Here is a 14,689-nt window from a genome sequence, read left to right on the forward strand (position 1 = left end):
GCACAGGAGCATTGGGAAAGAACTGGTATGCATTTCCTTGCCCCTTCCTCACTTTCACACCACATGGTTTTTAAATGAATGCCTAAACAAGGCTTTTGTCTTTATGGGACAGGGGTGGAGAACCCAGTGCCCTGCATATGTCGTCGGATTACAATCCCCATCATTCCTGATCACTAGCCATGATGGTTGGGTCTGATCTGCAGGGCACCAGGCTCTCAACCGGCGCTACAGAATTGGATACTTAAAACATAAAATATAGAAACCTATTCCTTGCTTGCCTTCTGTCCAGATGCAATTATTACCATTCTGACTGGGTCAGGGGAAGTAATTCTTTTTTTAAAAAAATTTGCGGCAGGATTGTCTTGCCAGATCATCAAGACCCGCATTCTCCAGACATTGGACAGCCAGATCCCTCCAAAAGCTCACCATGGCGGCCATCTCTGCTTCCTCACCCTCCAAGCATCTGGTACTAAGGGATACACTGCACCTGAATGTCAACATTACACACAACTAGCATGGCTGATAGCTTTGAGAAAGGTAAAGACCAGTTAATAACCACCTGAGCTAGTAAGCTACCATCTTGTGGGAGGGAGCACACTAAGGTAATAGGGTTCTGTGTGAATATATTACCAGTCCTAAACCTACAGCTAATTTCATTGGGTGACCCTGTGTTTTCTGAGGTCTTGTCAATGGGAATAAGGAGAAAGGCCTTCTCTGTTGCAGCTCTGAAATGGACCCACCTGGTTTCCTGTTGAGGATAGGGCATTGTATTTAAGGGATATAAGGATGGACTGATTGATTGATTGATTGATTGATTGAATTTATATACCACCCTATACCTGGAAGCCTCAGGGCTGTTCACAGAACAAAATCAAAATATAAAACCACAATGTATATAACCAAAATAAAAACAACCCAATAACTCTCCACAAAACAACCACATTTTAAAAGAGACTTACAGCCCCTCCCCTTCTCTCACACTTATTGATATACAAGTGTTAACTCTCCTGAACCAAGTGAAGCCTTGAGAAGTTGACTAGAAGTTCTACTTAATACCTCCCCATAGAGTCATTTTCTCAGGGGACGGCCCTTAAATAAGAAAAGACCTTAGCTATAGGGTGGAGGAGTTAGTGCTAAAACGCTTCCAAGTCTGTTTGTGGGAGGCACTGATAATGAATCTCATGTAGGTGACTCCATTCAGCGCTCTATGCACTACATACGGAGCTTTTCTCCCAACAGTTTAAGCCCATTAAAAAAAGCAGTAGCTGCCCCTTCAAGTGTGAAGCGACTGCACAATATGTCACACAGCAATTTTTCTTGACTTCTTCCTAACTAACCAGAACGAATTAAGCGGCGCAAGCTAGCAGGTAACACGATGAAATTCAGAGGCTTGCCAAACTCAGCACAACTAAGGGAAGGGCTAAGGGAGGATTGATAAAACCACCACCAAATTATGGACCAATACCATAATTGGAATTCAGCTCAGTTACCTTTTCACACTACTGTTTGAGTCCTGGAAAGTGACAGATTCCATCACTTCTCTTCAGTATGGCCAATGGGCACAGATGATGAGAGTTGTCTGCCAGGCTAGGAAGCCCAGTGCAGAGGATGAGTAACATCTGGAGGCCCTAACTACTACGGTATAACTAGGAGTAACTATGGACAGAATTACAGAAGATAGCAAGTTTGGCATTCTACTAAAAGAAGCAGTTTCTTTCCAGAAACCCAGCTTTCAGATTCTATTAACCATTACCACAGCTGTCACAGCCCGATTTGCCCAGCCATCTGACATACAAAAGGTTTCCCAAGCCACAGTTGTGAGAGGTAGAGTGTGGCACTTGCTAGTGGAGAAGCAAGCCCTTCTTCAACCCAGTTTTGTGCAGACCAGTCTCCTTTGAGTCAGCCAGTACAGTGGTACCTCGGTTTATGAACACAATTGGTTCCGGAAGTCTGTTCATAAACTGAAGCGTTCATAAACTGAAGCGAACTTTCCCATTGAAAGTAATGGAAAGTGGATTAATCTGTTCCAGACGGTCCGCGGAGTAATCGTTCATAAACTGAAGCGAGCTCAGCATCGAAAGAGTTTTTAAAGACTTTGGGGCTGAAGTCCACATAGCGCTAGAGAGGCTAGATGTGTACATTTGGGAATATGATCTGAGTAAGTGCAAATGCTAATACAGGGTCCCAAATGTTAGGTGCCTTCCCTTGCAATACATTCCACATTCAAGGGAGCCAGACCCCTAACTTTTGTAAGATGCACTTGTCCATGCTTTGACTGATACTTCACCCAGTCAAAGGAAGCAGTCATATCACACAGGTGGCTTTCAGGAAAAAGAGAACACTTCTGTAACTTTTGTGTGCTTCCCTCTCAACTCCAAATAACAATAATCTGCCCTGCACTGAACAGAAGAGAATTGCTATTACTATTCAGGAGGCCCAAACAGAGCCCCTTTTTGCAATTCAGTATGAGCAGATTCAGCCTACGCAGTGCAATCTGGGATTTTTTAAAAAAATGCAACACTGCTTTATCTGCTATAAATGGCTGGCTTTTCAGCTCAAGTTATTGAGCGTTAGCAATTCTAATCCAGCATATAAAAACATTCCACTTAAACACCAATTTTATAACATTAAATCTGCACTGATGCAACAGTAATCCTATTTTTACACAATAACCCATGATCTTCAATTCATAAGGTCCTCTGCCTTTCATGAGCTATTTGTTGGCAGGGATGAGAGTCGTCTCTCTTGCCCTACATTACCTGCAAACAGTGCTTTTTTCTATAAAAAAAAAATGTTTAGGGGTACTCTCATTTTCCTACTCATATTGAAATACTGCCCCTCAATGAGACCAAACTTAGATTCACAAAATGTTTAGGGGTATGCGCACCCCTGTGCCCCCCCCAAAAAAACCCACTACCTGCAAAAGTAACTTGCACAACATGTTGGTTTGTAGGCTCACTGAAGTCATGCATGCAAGCACGCTTAGGTAAATAACTTGGGGTCCTGAGAAGCAGCTGCAGACACATTAGTCTGCCCTCAATGCAACTGCAACACATCCTCAGGGTGCTTGAAGCCTAGCAGCCCCAGCATGCAGCAGCACAAATTCTTAATACAGCTTAATTGCAATAAACTGCAGGGGTTACAAGTGTAAAACCAATTACAAAAACATATCCACACACAATGAAATTTCATCAAAATATTTAAAACATCCATAATTAAGAGGTCTAATAAAACAAGTCCATTAAAACAACATAACAAAGCAGATAAAACAGCAATTAGATCACAAGGTTAAGATCAGGAGAATGCTTGTTTAAACAGGCGTGTCTTCATGAGCCAGCTGAATGCCAAATGAAAGATTTATAGGGATATACCAGCTGAAAGTTTGTGCCAATATCCCTGCCAATAATTTTACTCATTCAAATGTATGCCAGCACCAGAGAGATTCCATGGACAGGATCTAACCAGCTAGATTGCCTTTCCTCCCCAGCACCTTTTAGCAAATCGGAAGGAAAGGACACGTTTTAGAACTCAGCACAAATGTTCACATTTTACTCAGTGAACCAGATGTGTCAAAATCTAAAGCCAGCAGAAAGCGAAGCAAACGAAGAGTCCTAGAATCTCAAATCATTTTAAGCTGCCTGCCCCTCAGAGATATACGAAGGGCATCATCCCACAGCTCCCAACCAGGATACTCACTCTTCTCCCACTAGGCCAAACTCAGTCCCAAGGCATACAAGTTATGCACTCCTCTGTCTTTGGGTCCTAACCTCATACAAACAGAAATCTTAAAACAGTCTCTTTCACTGAAAACGTAAGTACACGGTTTCAGGTTAAGAACGGACCTCCGGAACTAATTAAGTTTGTAACCAGAGGTACCACTGTACCCATATTCAGATAGGGTATCTGCAACCTGAGGGGCCCCATTCTAGGTTGGACTAGCCAAGGACTGGTGGGGTGATCAGGCTCTGACAAGAGTTGCATGCGGCCTGTTGCTTGGTTTAGGCCAGAGATTGGCACAGACCCTGGGCCCAGCCTTGATGCACATGAAACTGTTGTTGGGCCCCGATAGCACATCTACCTTTTAAACAAGGTGTGGTAAAAATGCAGCCCACAGATTCACACACAAAGAAAAGAAAATGCTTTTCAAAAACTGAGAAATAGAGATAACCCAACACCTTTTTTGTGTGTTTTATATGGCGCACCCTACTTATCAGCTCCTCAGAAAGCCTGCCCAATTCTAAGAGGGATTTTTTGTGTGACATCTTTTTGTGGTGGGAATTTTTGTGTGGCATCTTTTAAAAATGAAGACGCAAAAGCCAAAGCTTGGCTACTGAGCTCCAGTAGGCTATCATACATGATGAAGCAGTGGTGCAGACCTGCCGTAGGTGTTTCCAAGCCCTATAATTTCAGTCATTTAAATAAACATTTGAGTAAGTTTTAAAACACAGATTACTTTAAACAAATCAGTGAGCTGCTTTTGTAGCCAGGTAGCCTCACTACTAGAACACTGGTTTTGCTCCCCACACAATTAATCTTTTCCCCTCAGTCCAAATTTTTCTGTAGTTAACAAGTTTTTCTATGACGAGGAGTTCAGCGCACATAACGCCTTGCCACGCCAAGTATTTTTAGCATGTGCTCCAGCACTAATTGTCAGTACCTGTGAGTCTCAGCCACAGACACCACCGACTAAGCAGAAAACAGGAGTCAAGATAATGCACATTTTGTAGTCACAGGGAGAATTCCTTATTTAGAACTTGCAAGCTTGTCAATGCCTGAAGATTGGCTTTCAGAACAGAGAAGCCATGCCTGGAATAACAGAACTGTCATCCAGTATAGAGAAAATAGTACTCTTGCTACCAACAGCTTACACCATCAGCCCAATCATTCAGAGATGTGCTCCCAAGCATTTTGCCAAGTACTCAGGTGCTGCATGTCAACCTTCGTAGAAACTGGAGCTTTCTGCCCCCTAAAACCAGCATTTGCCTTGTGATCCCTTGTAGTGCATTGGTGAGGTGGCTGGATGCACTCTTTATTCTTATGCTCACACACATAAGCCTTTTCTCAACTCGGTCCCAGAAAAACGAGCAGACATCTTTCTTACCACTGTGGAGAAATCCATTTATTATCATCATCTGGCATCCCACCCGCCTTTTGTCGGGGCAGATAAGGCTCTGAAACAGGATTATGCTTTCTGGACAGTGGTTATGCCTCAGAGTCCCCTGCACCTTTAACACAGGCAGCAGTCAAAAAAAATCTCGCATGCCGTCATTCTTTGCATGGTGTATTTCTTTTATCTATTTAAACAATCTATATACCACTTAACTGCAGTCACCCCTGCGTGATTTACAAGGATACAATACAAAAAGCAAATTACAGTTGAAACTATAAACCCACACTTCAATTAAAATGCTTGCTGGAATATTTAAAGAGTCTTCAGCAGGCCACAGAAGTTCTGCACAGAGGAAGTCGCACCTCAACTGCAAGTCAGTTCCATAAAACTGAGCCCACAATACTAAATGTGCAGCTCCTGGTGGGATACGAGCCGAGCCATGCATCTGAGCCACACGGGACCACTAACAGTCATTCACCGGAAGATTTCAGGGATCAGGCTGGTAATAAAAGAGACTGGGCAGTCACCGAGTATTCTGGACCCCAATTGGTAAGGGCCTTGCAAATAAATACATACAAGAACTTTGAACCTGCCCCAGTAGCGTACGAGCAGCAGCCAGTGAAAAGTTTTGAGCCCCAGCGTTATGTGCTAGCACTAGTCTGTCCCCATCAAAAATCTAGCCACAGAATTTTGCGCCAGCTGGAGCCTCCAGTCCAGGCACAATCATACTTCTTACGTACTAGCATAAGAGAAAAAGTGATACTGCAGAGGGGCTCTCTCTGGTGCAGCTGGCGGAACGCTCAAGGTGGTACCTTACTTTTTCCAAGGCACGCTTTAGCTCATCTTGTGGCGCTGCAAATGCGTTCCAGCAAACACTTACTGCCAGGAAAGTTAGTTCAGCTATAACTGTCCATAAAGGGATTCCAGGGAGAGTGGGAAATATACCTCAGACATTTTCAAAGCCTTCCCATGCCCAGCTGCGTTTCACTTTGAAATGGAGACAACATCCTCCTTCCGATTCACTGTGATGCTTTAGAAACAAATAAAGGCTGCGGTACCTGGAGTTTAAGCTTGCTGAACCTGCAATTCCAACATGCAAGGGGTCTAGTCATGGCATTACTCAGTGGGGAGAGAAAGACACTTTGTATATACTCAGTGGCAGTGGGAAAATGAGTTAAAAGATGAGTTCCAAGGCCGAGATCCGGGTCAGATTAAACCCAGGTCACCCACAAACAGAAACAAAAGGAGCCCTTGTTGATATTGTCCATTTATTGTCTATGAAACTGCACCCTTTGTCAGCTGCAAGGGTTATGAGTGAGGCTAACTGATTCTTCACTATTCAAAGTTGTGGGTAAACCACATGCAGTCTCTCCATCTAACGCATCCTAAGGTTTTATCACGGAATGAATACCAGAACATATTGCTCCAGTTCAGTCCACCCCCCCACCCCGAGGTTACCAGGAAGAATGGCAGGTACACACCAAGTTGTATTCTTCTATGATAGGCTTGGCATTCAAGCAAGCAGAGTAATTAGTTGCCTTGTCCAGCATCCAAAAAGAATGCCATCTTGGATGTAGTTTCTGGTGTGCAGAAGGCTTCAGTTTGGCAAAGCTACCCATCTCAAATTAGCTCATCTGACTGTACAACAACCTCACCAAGACTCTCAATCAGCATTTCTCAGACTGTGCAATAGGATGCCACAAGAGGAGCTGAAACATGCGTTGAAAAATCAAATCACTTTACTAAAGGTATCCATTACTATATGCCCTCAGAACAGGGAAGTCCCATAAAGCATCTATCTCCCCATCATCCTGAGAGAGTGGGGACATTTGCCTCAAGTTTCCCTGGTACAACCCACACTACAACTGACAGAGGCAGGGTATTCAGGAACATTACCTCTGCCCAGAAACAACAAACCTGTCTCCCAACTCATGAGGGCAAAGAGGAAGATGGGATGCTAGGAGAAAAAATTAACTGAGCTACCTTGCAGTTGCAAAAAGGGTGACTACCCATGGCTTTGGATAACTAATTGAAATAGCTCTATATATGGTATACTGTACTGTACAGTATACAGTTTCAGCTACATGGTATCCAAATCACAAGCACTTAACTCCTCTCTTGTTTATTAACTGCTGCAAATCCAGTTGCTGGGTGTGAATCTACAATTCTTGCAATTCAAGTGTGCCTTCAAAAAAAGGAGTACAGCCTACACTTTCACTCAGAGCAGGGTGAGAGGGCTCCTCACAGAGCTGATAAAACTGATTACAGAAGATACATAACAGTTGGTCTAGCTTCTCAGGCACCCAGGTAGGAAAGCAATTGCTCTCAAGGCTCACTGTCAACCTTAGGGAACATCTCTTAAGCAAGTAAAAGGTAAAGGACCCCTGACTGTTAAGTCCAGTCGTGAATGACTCTAGGGTTGAGCCCTCATCTCACTTTACTGGCCAAGGGAGCAGACGTTTGTCCGCAGACAATTTTCCCGGGTCATGTAGCCAGCATGACTAAGCCACTTCTGTCGAAACCAGAGCAGAGCAGGGAGGACTTGTTGCTTTTCTTTTGTGGAGACCATTGGCTTTTAGCAAGGATTCCATACGAAGTCCTAAGCCAAACTCGCTCGGCAGAAGTGGATAAAAACCTGTGTCTGCCTCAAAGCTCCACTTGCCTCCTCACATGCATCCTAATTTCCTGCTTTTATTGCACCTTCACTCTTCACCAGTGAGATTTCAGCAGAGGAGAAACACTTGATGTACTTGTTGCTCCATTCAGCTGTTCACAATATCCACTCCCAGGGCTTTTATGCTGTGCATGTCCATGTGAGAATTCTGTGTGGTAGCTACCACCCAACTGCCTGTCTCCTGCTTCAATTACAAGAGCCTCAGGACGTTTGTAATGACCAGATTTATGTTTCTCACCTAACCACACTAGGTGCCCGTGCTTTGCATGCAGAAGGTGGCAGTCCCAGTTCAATCCAGGCCTTGGCATTTCCAGTTTGGCCTGGGATAGACCCCTGCCTGAGATAGCTGCTGCCAATCGGTGCAGACAAAGCTAGGTGAAAGGGATCTGTAGTCTGACGCGGTAGAAGGAAGCTTCCCACGTTCCTAACATCCAGACACAAATAAAAGTAGTACCAGTCTTCTCACTAGGCAGCATACTGCTGTAAATTTTGGAGACCTATTAGAGGAGTAATACACTGATCAATTTAGTGTACTGTATTATTATTATTATTATTATTATTATTATTATTATTATATTGATTATTTTTTCCTGTTACAGGTGGGGACGTTTTTTGTGCTTTCTGAGTCCGGCAACAAAATATTCTGAGCAGTGCCTGATTAGTCTTTAAAAAGAAGTCAACAGGAAGCTAAAGAACACACAATTGAGAACTATGTGGCTTTTTTCCCTCCTCAGCCCAGTTATTGTAGTCCAGGAAACAACTAAATATTTAGACTGTTAGACTAGTTACCAAGACCCTCAGAACTACCCAGCTGCAACTGCCCATCTTTTGACCATTTAAGACCATCTGCAGCCAAATCTGCAACAACATTCATGTGTGTTTATATAATACATCCTTTAACTTATGTATCAAGTATTCTTAAAAGCTTGAGAGAAGGAACAATGCACTCTCAAATGACTGTTAAAGAGGCCTATTCCTAGCACAACACTACACATTCTTAAAAAGGCATCATGGAGGGTGAGGGGTGAGGGGAAAACAGCAATTCAGAAGTACTGGCAATATTTAAAGTAACAGCCTCTTTGCCCAGCCGAGATACAGCTTTAATAGTTCTTTTGGAATTTGTCTGACACCATGTACCTAGGGATCACTTTAACCCTGTGAAGTAACCAGTTGGCTGCCAGGAAATTGCTACTTTTCAGCCTCCTATCTGTATTATGGAACTACAGACTCATTTATCTTACAAGGAAGCAAGACCTACCTTACCAGGTTGTTTTAAGGACCGCCAATATAATGTGCATGAAGCACTTTGGAAAACAACGTAACGGTAATATTATCATTGACTCAGCTTGCAGGTGACAGAGGAACTCTCAGCGAGCATCTCTGACTCTCCATTAAATCAAGTCAGTTGTTGAATCTGCCCAATTGCCTACTTCTGCCCACCCCCAAAGGTAGCACCTTGAAATCTGAACAGTGCCCTAAATGGTACAGTGCATGCAACCTTTTCAGAACCCCACTGTGGAGCAAATATAGTATTTTCCCTCTACTTGTGAAAATGAAAGAAAGAGAGGAAGTGCACCAGTTTCACCTAACAGGCATCTTCTAGTACAGCAGGAGCCTACTACAGATGTCGTGGGGTTCTGTCTTCTATCAACCCCAGCCAGCATGGCCAATGGTGAGGGCTGATGGGAGCTGTAGTCCAGCAACATGCAGAGGGCACCACAGAAAGTGGCTATGCTTGTCCACTCCTAATTGCAACGGAAGCTACCTCCTTTTATACCAAACACAGTAATGTGACTGTTGAAATTATTATACTCAACCTGCTTTGTGATGGTTCAGTTTTTTAGCATCTGAAAAAAAATTATATCTCTAGCTGATCAAAAGCTAGACTTCATTGTGCTGAATTCAGACAGTGAACTCAATGTGGCTTCCTTCTGAGTTGACATGCATGGGATTGTATTGTTAATAACTGGGGTAGGAATGCAGTATTGACCAAGTCAATATCCCATTGATTTGAATGCCCAGCCTATAGATTTAGCAAGGTCACTGAAAGTAGACTCCACACTTGGAAGAGAAGCTTAGAGATGCACAAGGATCTAAAAAGTGAAGGCAGGAGAGAGAGAATATTACATTTACAAAGGGTTTCATTTACAAATGATTAAAGTGGAATGTCGATCAGCATCAAATCCACGCATGCAAATATTGCTTAAATTGAAGTTTAACTCTACTCTTCCCAATCATCCAAGCAATTTTAGGGATAGTTGGAATATATGGAGATACAGTACCCTTTAATAAGCCTTACGAACAGTAATAAAGGGGAGAGGATCACAGCAATCCCTCAACCTCAACTTGCTCATCTTTAAAACGGAATGCCCTCACTCATAGGGTTGTTGTGCAGATCTGTTAGCTATTGCAGAAAACTGTGCAACAGCTATAAAGTACAATGGAACATCATCACTACAAACATCAGTCTGGAAGACAGGCCAAGAGGCCTGCCATTTCCTGGTTCTACTCTGGAATTATTTTTGATCACTGATGTGTTACGGTGCCTAACAACTGGTTAAAATAGCAGAAAAGTATTAAAGATGGAATTCTGAAAAACTGATTGGTGGGAGAGAGAAACACTTTGCTAAGGAAGAATCAGCATGTCTTGGGCAAAGGGAAGTCCTGTATCACTAGTCTTTCAGATCTAAGTGTGATAAACAGGTCGACTGGATGGTCTTGTACAGTGCATACTTAGGCTTTCAAAAAGTCTGTCACTAAAGGTGAAGTGGCAGTCACTAGATAAAACAGGTGCACTTATGCATCAGCAACTGGTCAAAACAAGCATCAGATCATAAAGCATTAAGTGGACAATAATTGCAGTGGAGGAATGTAAACTCTGGTGCCCCAGCAAGGATCTGTACTCGTACCGGTGCTATTTAATCTGAGCCAGGGTGAACCGTAATGTAGCCAAGAATGACACCAAATTATACAGATGCAAAGAGCTCTAAATGAATTACTTCATGCTGACTGAATGGGCAATTGAACAGCTAATGGTATTTTATATAAGCAACTATAAAGTAATGCACACTCTCATTCGCAAACTTAGGTATGTTATATATTAATCACACACAAGCATGTACACATGCAGGTGGTATCTATCTGCAATTTTCCAGGAAATAAATCTTGGGGTCTTGGTGGCAAGCCCAATGAAAGCATTATTCAAACATCTATAGACCACTTTCAATCTAAAATATCAAGGTGTGCTGTGGCGGTAAAAAACGGTCAATTCCTTGCTATGTATTATTAATAAAAGGACTGAAAATAAAATGGTCAGTATCATAATGCCCTTATTTAAATATATGGTGCAGCTGCATTTGGAATTTTGTATCCAGTTCCAGCACCCTCATTAATAAAAACTAAACACTACATTAAACACCCCACCACCTGACAATTATTTCTCATTTTACCTATTGTTTCATTCATTGTCAACAGGTGGCAGGTGCAGGGAACAGGTCTCTTTCTTATAGAAAGACTACATGTATCTCCTTTTCATCATACGTTCTGTTCCTGCACACTACATGGGAATGATGTACCCAACTGGTCAGCTACCTCCACAGGAGAACTACTGCATGTGTGAACACAACCTGGGTGTTTTGTTTGCTTTTCCCAAGAAGGTATAATTCTGACAGACTTCCACAGCATTAGAACCCCCCCCCCCCGACAAAAAAAAAATAGACACCTAAATCTCTAAGCAGGTGCTTCCCAAATCTTTCCCCTCCTAATGGGCCACTTGAAAATTGCTGGTGCCCTTGGCTGACCACTTGATTTTTCTGCCTGTTGCAGCAATTGCTATGCACTGTGCTAGATGCCGTATGATTTTTAATTGTATTTTTATTGCTTGTTTTATACCATGTATCACAACTTGAATCCCACAGAGTTCAGACTCCAATGCAATGCGAGACACATACAAAGCCATAAAAATACAATTTAAAAACAGATATGAATCTGCAATGTGGATGTGCTGTGGACCATCTGAATGAAGTTCACGAGTGGTCCATGGACCACAGTTTCGGAATCCTTGCCCTGAACTAAAGTGAAAGGAATTTTAAGTACCGAAAAGAAATAAAAATTAAACCCATTAAAACTCCAAAAGCCAACCTTCCACATGCCCTTCCCACATTAACTCGGGCCAATTTGTGTCAGCTTCCTTCCACTCTGTTTGATGCAAAAGCAATCAAGTTAATAACTTAGGAACTCGTGTTGCTCCCCACAAGTCAGAAGTTTGCTGCCAAAAAAAAAAAAACAGCCAGACCTACAGAAGGCTAGAGAAGGCTCGGCTCCCGCTTAAGACGACAGCGGGGGGGGGGGGGGAATCTGCCAGTGTTTCCAAGAAATGGAGAGTTTAAAAACGGAACGGGAGAGGATGTCGAGCCGCAACATCTTGCCGAGACCTTTGGGAATCACCCGTGTTTTAATCCGTCTCTTTCTTTCCGCCCAAACACCAACTGCACACACACACACACAATCACACCTCTCGGATCCCCGCTCTAACACCCGCCTCCTTATCAGTTTGCTGCATCAGTAACATGAAGTTTTAACAAGCCGGGGGACGCCGCCTTTCAAGAGAGGTCGATGCCTTCCCCACATGATTCAAGCAGCATTTTTTTTCTTCCTGTCGCTGTCAAGAGTTGCAAACTTGAGCGGCTTAGATTTAGGATTCAAGAAAGGAAGGGAAAGGGAGCGTTATTTGATCTGTTGCTTCTTTCCCCGCCGCCGCCAAAGCACAATCCCTCCTGTATAAACAGGATCAGGGTGATCTGATAAGGCAAGCCAAAAAAATTTTTTTTAAAAAAAAAAAACCAACCACCCCCCACCGGAGGAGGTTTGTAAAGGGCTGCAACGAGAACCTTGCAAACTAAGGCGAGTCGAGGGGGAGGATGGGCTTTTGAGCCTCCCCCTTCCCTGGAGAGAAAAAGCCAACTTCTGCTGCTTCTAGTCTCTTGTCACTGCCGCCACCCGCTGCCTTTTGCCTTTTACCTGATTGCATACGGGGCTCGGCTCGCCCTGGAGCTGGAGCGGGTTAGGAGCCGCTTTGTAATCCCATGTTCCCGGAGGAAGCCCTGTTGCCCCTGCCAAGGAGCTCCGTGAGGGATGGAGGCTCGCTAGCCCCCGCTCCGGCTCCCAACCCTCCTCAGCCAAGAGCTGGCTCAGCAGCACATCCACATGGTTACTGCACTTCCCCGGCTCTCTGCGGCTGATTATATAGTCCCCGCCGGCTACATGGGCAATGTAGTCTCCGCCGGAGAGATCCTGCCGCCCGCTGCTAGCTGGCGGGGCCTCACCGCGGAACTACGATTCCCAGCATGCACCCCGCTCCAAGGGTGGGCTGCTAAGGCAGGCTCGCGGACGGGGCAATGTTACACTGCCTGTGTCAGATCAAAAGGAATGTGTTGCAAATGAGCGCTGGAAGCCAAAAGTATTTCCTAAGCCGCTATTGGCTGAGCTTTTTTCCTTTAGCCCCTCCCCGCTTTCCGGCTGTAAACCAATTGTTTGCCCCAAAAGCAGCCCACCTTCCCCATCTCCAGTGTAGGGAGGGGATACTCCTGTTTCCCGAAGAAAATGTGTTTCCATTCAGTTTCATCGACATGCTTCCAGAGGAATTTTGTTTGGAACATTTATTTCCTCCCCCCCCCAATACTTTTTGGAGGCGGTCAACTGTCCTTCGAGCTGTCTTGGAATCAGCCAAGAATTTCAACCATCTGTGACATTAAAAAAGAGAGAGAGTCTGTTTTGGGACAGGATCCGATTGAGCAACATGCATATGTAGTATATATTGGAAATTTCCTTGTAATAACTATTGTGAAAGGAAGGGGGGAAGAGTGATGACAGAAAGACAACTCATTAGTCGAAGGATCAGCCACATGCAAAAGTACGCAGCAATATGCTGGTATGTGACAAAGGACATAACAACACCCCATACAGCTATGAGTTTGTGGCTTGTGTGTTAAAACTGTGTGCCCGATTCCCATGTGTTAGACTCTCATCAAGACCTGCATGTGTTAGGCTGTGTGTAAGACACCTCTTTCATCCTAGGGAATCAACAAGTATTAAAGACTAATTAAGTCAGGATAATTTCCTTTTGAGGTGATGGCCTGGGAAATGAGTCAATAAGACAACAGCAAGGATCAAAGATAACTCTCATCTGCAAATGAGTGGGCTCCCTCCCTCCCCATAGAAGATAGTTTAAAAAGACAATGCTAGCATTTTAGGTTAGAGTTTAGGGATTGTGGTTAGGAGTTATGCAACAGAGTTAGTAAACTGTAGTCTGGAAAGAGAGAGAGTGTGTGTATGTATCAGAGAGCAATACTTGAGAGCAATGGCGGGCATAACGCCAAAGTTGCTGTGGCTACGGAAGACGCAAGAACCTCAGGGAGTTTTAATGCTGCAAATCCGTCCATCACAGGCTCAGGTTGTATATAGGTGTAAATAAACCATATGGCATAAGGATACCACAGTCTCTGCTGTGCCTCATTTCCAAAAGGAAACGCATGCCTGGGACCAGCGGCGTAGCTAGTCGCCTGGCTGCCCGGGGCGGCAAACCTGAAGGCACCCCGCCAGGGGCGGGGTGTCCGTCGCGCGCATGCGTCATGACGCACAACGCACGCGTCACAACACGACGCGCGATGCATGCACGCACAGGAGGCAGGTGCCACGGCAAACCCCGCAACCAAGCCGCGGAGTGAGGCAGTCTCGCTTGCATTGGGGCTTCTCCTCGATGGCGGTGGCGGCCGTCTGAGGTGGTCAGCCCCGTCCAGCCTGCTGCCCCTGCCCAGCCTGCCACCTGGGGTGGCGCGCCCCCGCCCCCCATTACTACGCCACTGCCTGGTACCCCTGGAATCTTGCACTGCTGTGGAGAAGGGTGG

General features: G+C 44.4%; 1 protein-coding gene across 7 annotated transcripts in view; it reads right to left on the reverse strand.

The window, feature by feature from the left end:
• The window catches only part of ITPR1 (inositol 1,4,5-trisphosphate receptor type 1), a 214,641-nt gene extending 201,641 nt beyond the window's left edge, over positions 1 to 13,000 (reverse strand). For all 7 annotated transcript variants that reach the window (XM_088662374.1, XM_088662377.1, XM_088662375.1 and 4 more), the window contains exon 1: positions 12,804 to 13,000. The gene's annotated coding sequence lies outside the window, so the exon portion shown is untranslated. The remainder of the gene's footprint in view (positions 1 to 12,803) is intronic.
• Between the last annotated feature and the right edge of the window lie 1,689 nt (positions 13,001 to 14,689).

This window comes from Zootoca vivipara, chromosome 2 (assembly GCF_965207765.1).
Source record: "Zootoca vivipara chromosome 2, rZooViv2.hap1.1, whole genome shotgun sequence".
NCBI classification, from domain to species: domain Eukaryota; kingdom Metazoa; phylum Chordata; class Lepidosauria; order Squamata; family Lacertidae; genus Zootoca; species Zootoca vivipara.